Source organism: Budorcas taxicolor, chromosome 6 (assembly GCF_023091745.1).
Source record: "Budorcas taxicolor isolate Tak-1 chromosome 6, Takin1.1, whole genome shotgun sequence".
Lineage (NCBI taxonomy): Eukaryota > Metazoa > Chordata > Mammalia > Artiodactyla > Bovidae > Budorcas > Budorcas taxicolor.
Genome location: NC_068915.1, coordinates 90,400,623 through 90,408,301, shown reverse-complemented (window position 1 = coordinate 90,408,301; position 7,679 = coordinate 90,400,623).

Sequence of the window (7,679 nt, the reverse complement as noted above, 5' to 3'; positions counted from 1 at the left end):
ACTGCTAATAAAAATATATTGAAATAGTATTTTATAGAAAGTTTTTTCCAGTGCTGTTTATTTTTGGTTCAGAGCATTATAGTCTAATGATGTAAAAGAAATCCACTTTTCTTTGTTTTGAGGTATTCTTCCATAAGAGTAATTGGGAAAAATGTAAAATTACAGAACTCTCCTAAGCCTTAAGACAACATAGAAAAAAATTGTTTCAGTTGCCCATAATTATTTTTTCAAAGAATAATTTATTCATTCAGTCAGCAAGTATTTAGTGAGCACCTATTATGTGCTGAGTATACTTCTAGACAATATAGAGACAGCAGTGAACAGTAGAGATGAAAGCTCCTGCCCTCAGATTCTAATGTTCCTCATACTTGACTAGCTGTTTCCTTGTTTTTCTTATGTATGCAGTGGTTACCTTTGTTGTGAATGGGATGGGTTCTTTCTCTCAGTGCTTGAAAGTAGGTGTGGATGAGTCAAAGTGGCATAGAATGTAACTTTTTCAGGGACTCGTCATGGAATTGAATATACCTCTTAATTCAGAAACATGGTACACAAAAATATTTGATCCTGAACTTTTTTTTTTTTGCCTTTTCATACTGTTCATGGGAAAAAAGTTGCAGAGTTAGACACGACTGAGCAACTGAAATGAACTTTTTTACACCAGTATCTACTTAGTCTTGTTTATAAAAAGCTTTAGATGGGAAGTAAAATGTGTATATATCAATTGACAGGTATTTTATTAAACACCAATTATGTTTCCAACTTTGATCTAGTTGAATCTCCTGTGTATAAGGAAAATGGTCTCTTAAAAATGCTAAGATTTCTCATACATTTATTTCTTTTGTTGAAATCTCTTTGCCTGGCTAAGGCAGCAGCATTGATTTCTGGTTTTGGGCCCAGATCTTTATTCTATATTGTCTGCTTTTCTTGTCTTCTCTCCCTTGGTCCATTTCCTTGGCCTGGGCAGAGCATGAGTGCTGATCTTGATTTGGGGAAGGAATGGGATATATTTTTTTATTTTTCCTTTTTAAGGCACTAAGTGTTGGGTGATTTATTATATGCCATCACAGAATATGCCTTTTTGGCATAAAGATTATTTTGATCTGATTATTTTTGTGAAAGAGCTGTGTGGAAGCTCTGAAAACGCAATAGAAGTTAAGGTTTTTAAGGGAAAGTTAGATTTATAAGGGAAGTTTTCATTTGTAATGGTCTCCTCTGTACCATGAAGAGAAAGATAACTTGAAATCACAAGACTATCTTGTCAGTGGAGAATGTGTCCGCTTAGACCTGTATAACAAACCAGTAATGGGCTATCTTGTTAGGTATTACAAGTCAGTGTACAGATAAGGAAAGATTAGTTTTCCAGTTGTGTTACTTTTTATTTCTGTTATCTAATCTGCTAAACTTACTTAAATCATATGGATTAAAAAAATTTTTTTGGCTACACCTTGGAGCATATGAGACCTTAGTTCCCTGACCAGGGGTCAAACCTGTGCCCCATGCATTGGAAGATGGAGTCTTAACCCCTGCTGTTTGAGTAGCAGTGAGTATGTAATAGTAACAAAGCTCTGATTTGAACATCTGCTGTTTACAAGTCTTACGCATTAGCATTAATCGTCATGATAATTCTGTAGGGTACGTGTTGTCTTCATCCTATTGATGAGAAAGCTGAAGTTCAGAGATGAAATGCTTGAGTTAGTGAAAGGTACTCAGTGTTAGAGCTGGGAATCAGGTCCAAGTTTATTACCTCAAATCCACTGTATCATGCTGCCTTTAATTCGAACTTCCATTTTGCTGAACTATTGATAGCTAAGTCATGGAGGAACTCCTGAGTTGATAGACCTTCATTTTCAGATGTCTTTTTTTAACTAGATCTGATTAGTTATATCTTCAGTTCAGAATCCAGATTTGTCTGAAATAATGCAGAATTGATATGTAAAAGCTTGTTTATGACATCCAGTCATATGCATGAAGCAATTTTCAAATGCCTTTGGTTTCTTCAAGGGTTTGTCAATTCAGTGCTTAAAATCCTTCAACAGTTCTCATTGACAAGCAGAAATCCCTTAGTGTTCAGTATGTGATACTTAAAATGAAATATCTTAAAAATATGTTTTGGCTTGTCCTGATTCAAAAATAGCTATATTGTAGGAAATTGTAGGAAAGAGGAAAAGAAGGTTAAAAAAAAAAATCTTTCAGAGATTACTACTGTTAATGTTTTCTAATGGATAACTTCGTTCTTTTCTTGTTCATAGAGACTTTAGAAAGCTTGTAGGAATGAATGTTAAATGCCTAGTCTGATCTTGTGTATAGTAGAATTATTTGTCCTGAAAATAAGAATACCATGCTGCAGAATTTGTATGTATTATATTAAATACCAATAACTCAATATGTTTATGAATTTCTTGGTGCATAGAAGCTTGTTGGCCCCTTTTGTCATTGATAAAATGTGTATCAAGTTTTTTACTTTTTACCTCTTGCAGTTTCTAGTCTTCTCGTATATGGATTTCTGTATGATATTAACTTTAGTTCATGTTTGCAGTAGTACTGTTGTTTATGGTGTCATAGATTTTAATTTTGAACTCAGTTTTTTTTCCTAAAACCTATTTTCATATTGTACACATATTTAATTTTCTTTTAATTAGGAAATTTTGGTTGTAAACCAAAATAAATGCAAGTAGTAAAGAGCCAACATCCTATCTTGTAAGTTATTCAGTCTTTGTGTCCAACTCTTTGTGACCCAGTGGATTGCAGCACGCAAACTCTTCTGTCCTCCACTTTCTCCTGGAGTTCGCTCAAATTCATGTCCATTGAGTCGGTGATGCTGTCTAACCATTTCATCCTCTGCCACCTGTTTCTCCTTTTGCCTTCCATCTTTCCCAGCATCAGGGTCTTTTCCAATGAGTCAGCTCTTTGCATCAGGTGGCCAAAGTACAGGAGCTTCACCTTTAGCCCTTCCAATGAATATTCAGGACTGATTGCCTTTAGGATTGACTGGTTTGATCTTGCAGTCCAAGGGACTCTCAAGAGGCTTCTCCAGCACCACAGTTCAAAAGCATCAATTCTTCAGTGCTCAGCCTTCTATTATGGTCCAATTCTCACATCCGTACATGACTACTGGGAAGACCATAGCTTTGACTCTCCATACCTTTGTTTACAAAGTGATATCTCTGCTTTTTAATACACTGTCTAGGTTTGTTACAGCTTTCTTTCAAAGGAGCAGGTGTCTTTTAATTTCATGTCTGCAGTCACCATTCACAGTGATTTTGGAGCCCGAGAAAATGAAATGTCACTGCTTTTACTCTTTCCTCCTCTATTTGCCATAAATTGGTGGAACCTGATGCCATATGAAAGTGAAAGTCTCTCAGTTGTGTCAGACTCTGCAACCCCATGAACTATACAGTCCATGGAATTCTCCAGGCCAGAATAATGGAGTGGGTAGCCCTCCTCCAGGGGATCTTCCCAAGCCAGGGAGTGAACCCAGGTCTCCTGCATTGCAGGTGGATTCTTTACCAGCTGAGGCACCAGGGAAGCCCAAATCTTAGTTATTTCGAATGTTGAGTTTTAAGACAGCTTTTTAACTCTCCTCTTTCACCCTCATCAAGAAGCTCTTTAGTTCCTCTTTCTACTATTAGAGTGGGATCATCTACATAGCTGAGGTTATTGATATTTCTCCCTGCAATCTTGATTTCAGCCTGTGATTGACCCAGCCCAGCATTTCATATAATGTACTTTGCCTACAAGTAAAATAAGCAGGCTGACAGCATATAGCTTTGTCTTACTCCTTTTCCAGTTTTGAACCAGTCAGTTGTTCCTTGTCTGGTTCTGTTTATTCTTGATCTGCATATAGGTTTCTCAGGAGACAGGTAAGGTGGTCTGGTATTCCCATCTCTTTAATAAGAATTTTCCACAGTTTGTTGTGATCTATACAGCCAGAGGCTTTGGCACAGTCAATGAAGCAGAAGTAGATGTTTTTCTTAAACTCCCTTGCTTTCTCCATGATCCAGCAAATGTTGGCAATTTAATCTCTGGTTCCTCTGCCTTTTCTAAACACAGCTTATACATCTGGAAGTTCTTGGTAAACATACTGCTGAGCCTAGCTTGAAGTATTTTGAGCATAACCTTGCTAGCTGGTAGAAAGAGAGCAACTGTGTGATCGTTTGAACATTCTTTGGCGTTTCCCCATTTGGCTTGGGATGAAAATTGACCTTTTCCAGTCCTGTGGCCACTGCTGAATTTTCCAAGTTTGCTAACATTGCATGCAGTACTGTAACAGCAGCATATTTTAGGATTTTAAATAGCTTAGCTGGAATTCTGTCACTTCCACTAGCTTTGGTCATAGTAATGCTTCCTACAACACAAGAGAAGACTCTACACATGGATATCACCAGATGGTCAACACCGAAATCAGATTGATTATATTCTTTGCAGCCAAAGCTCTATACAGTCAACAAAAACAAGACCAGGAGCTGACTGTGGCTCAGATCATGAACTCCTTATTGCCAAATTCAGACTTAAATTGAACAAAGTAGGGAAAACCACTAGACCATTCAGGTATGACCTAAATCTAATCCCTTATGATTATACAGTGGAAGTGAGAAATAGATTTAAGGGTCTAGATCTGATAGCTAGAGTACCTAATGAACTATGGAATGAGGTTGGTGACACTGTACAGGAGACAGGGATCAAGACCATCCTCATGGAAAAGAAATGCAAAGAAGCAAAATGGCTGTCTGGGGAGGCCTTTCAAATAGCTGTGAAAAGAAGAGAGATGAAAAGCAAAGGAGGAAAGGAAAGATATAAGCATCTAAATGCAGAGTTCCAAAGAATAGCAAGAAGAGATAAGAAAGCCTTCTTCAGTGATCAATGCAAAGAAATAGAGGAAAAGAACAGAATGGGAAAGACTAGAGATCTCTTCAAGAAAATGAGAGATACCAAGGGAACATTTCATGCAAAGATGGGCTTGATAAAGGACAGAAATGGTATGGACCTAACAGAAGCAGAAGATATTAAGAAGAGGTGGCAAGAATACACAGAACTATACAAAAAAGATCTTCATGACCCAGATAATCACGATGGTGTGATCACTCACCTAGAGCCAGACATTGTGGAATGTGAAGTCAAGTGGCCCTTAGAAAGCATCACTATGAACAAAGCTAGTGGAGGTGATGGAATTCCAGTGGAGCTCTTTCAAATCCTGAAAGATGATGCTGTGAAAGTGCTGCACTCAATATGCCAGCAAATTTGGAAAACTCAGCAGTGGCCACAGGACAGGAAAAGGTCAGTTTTCATTCCAATCCCAAAGAAAGGCAATGCCAAAGAATGCTCAGACTACCTCACAATTGCACTCATCTCACATGCTAGTAAAGTAATGCTCAAAATTCTCCAAGCCAGGCTTCAGCAATAGGTGAACCGTGAACTTCCAGATGTTCAAGCTGGTTTTAGAAAAGGCAGAGGAACCAGAGATCAAAATGTCAACATCCGCTGGATCATGGAAAAAGCAAGAGAGTTCCAGAAAAACATCTATTTCTGCTTTATTGACTATGCCAAAGCCTTTGACTGTGTGGATCACAATAAACTGTGGAAAATTCTGAAAGAGATGGGAATACCAGACCACCTGACCTGCCTCTTGAGAAACCTATATGCAGGTCAGGAAGCAACAGTTAGAACTAGACATGGAACAACAGACTGGTTCCAAATTGGGAAAGGAGTATGTCAAGGCTGTATATTGTCCCCCTGCTTATTTAACTTCTACGCAGAGTACATCATGAGAAACGATGGGCTGGAAGAAGCACAAGCTGGAATCAAGATTGCCGGGAGAAATCAATAACCTCAGATATGCGGATGACAACACCCTTATGGCAGAGAGTGAAGAGGAATTAAAAAGCCTCTTGATGAAAGTGAAAGTGGAGAGTGAAAAAGTTGGCTTAAAGCTCAACGTTCAGAAAATGAAGATCATGGCATCTGGTCCCACCACTTCATGGGAAATAGATGGGGAAACAGTGGAAACAGTATCAGACTTTATTTTTTTGGGCTCCAAAATCACTGCAGATGATGACTGCAGCCATGAAATTAAAAGATGCTTACTCCTTGGAAGGAAAGTTATGACCAGCCTAGATAGCATATTCAAAAGCAGAGACATTACTTTGCTGACTAATGTCCGTCTAGTCAAGGCTATGGTTTTTCCTGTGGTCATGTATGAGAGTTGGACTGTGAAGAAGGCTGAGCACCAACGAATTGATGCTTTTGAACTGTTGTGTTGGAGAAGACTCTTGACAGTCCATTGGACTGCAAGGAGATCAGCCCTGGGATTTGTTTGGAAGGAATGATGCTGAAGCTGAAACTCCAGTACTCTGCCCACCTCATGCGAAGAGCTGACTCATTGGAAAAGACTCCGATGCTGGGAGGGATTGGGGGCAGGAGGAGAAGGGGACGACAGAGGATGAGATGGCTGGATGGCATCACTGACTCGATGGATTTGAGTCTGAGTGAACTCCGGGAGTTGGTGTTGGACACGGAGGCCTGGTATGCTGTGATTCATGGGGTCGCAAAGGGTCGGACACAACTGAGTGACTAAACTGAAACTGAACTGAATGCTTCTTAAGGTCTATTTGACCTACACCCCTTGATGTTTGGCTCTAGGTGAATGATCACACCATCATGGTTATCTGGGTCATTAAGACATTTTTTGCATAGTTCTGTGTATTCTTATCAGCTCTTTCTAATATTGTCTGCTTCTTTTAAGTACTTTCTGTTTCTGTCCTTTATCATGCCTATTTTTGCATGAAATGTTCTGTTGGTATCTCCAGTTTACTTGAAGAGATCTCTAGTCTTTCCCATTCTATTGTTTTCTTCTGTTTCTTTGCATTGTTCATTGAAGAAGGCCTTCTCTCTCCTAGTATTCTCTGGAACTCTTCATTCAGTTGGGTGTATCTTTCCCTTTCTCCTTTGCCTTTTGCTTCTCTTCTTTCCTTAGCTATTTGTAAAGTCTCAGAAAGCCACTTTGCCTTCTTGCATTTGTCTTGTTGGGATATTTTTTGGTTACTGCCCCCGGTACAATGTTACCAGCCTCTGTCTATGATTCTTCAGGCACTCTGTCTACTAGACCTAACCCCTGCATCTATTCGTCACTGCGAGATACTGGAGTGGGTTGCCATTTTTTCTCCAGGGGACCACGTTTTATCAGAACTCTTCACTATGACTTGTCCGTCTTCAGTGGCCCTGGCGTGGCATGGTTGGTAGCTTCATTAAGTTACATACACCCTTTCACAACAAGGCTGTGCTCTATGAAGGAGGAACTTGTAGCGAATGAGATCAATAACCTCTTCCTCTTATGAAAAAGTGGAAGTGAAAGTGTCGGTCACTCAGTTGTCCGATGGACTATACCTCTCTCTATGGGATTCTCTAGGCCAGAATACTGGAGTGGGCAGCCATTTCCCCCTCCATGGGATTTTCCTGACCCAGGGATCAAACCTGGGTTTCAAACATTGCAGGCAGTATCTTTACTGTCTGAGCCACCATTGGCCTGACCTCCAGGGATGCTGGGCTGTGATACCAGGCAAGACCTACCTTTCACTCTCATCTTGAGAGTGAAGCAGTGCTTACTACAGTATGTCTGTGCACGTTTTCTTTTTTTCAGTCAAATCATGTTGCTATTCTAGGCAAAGAACAGTACTGTTGGAATT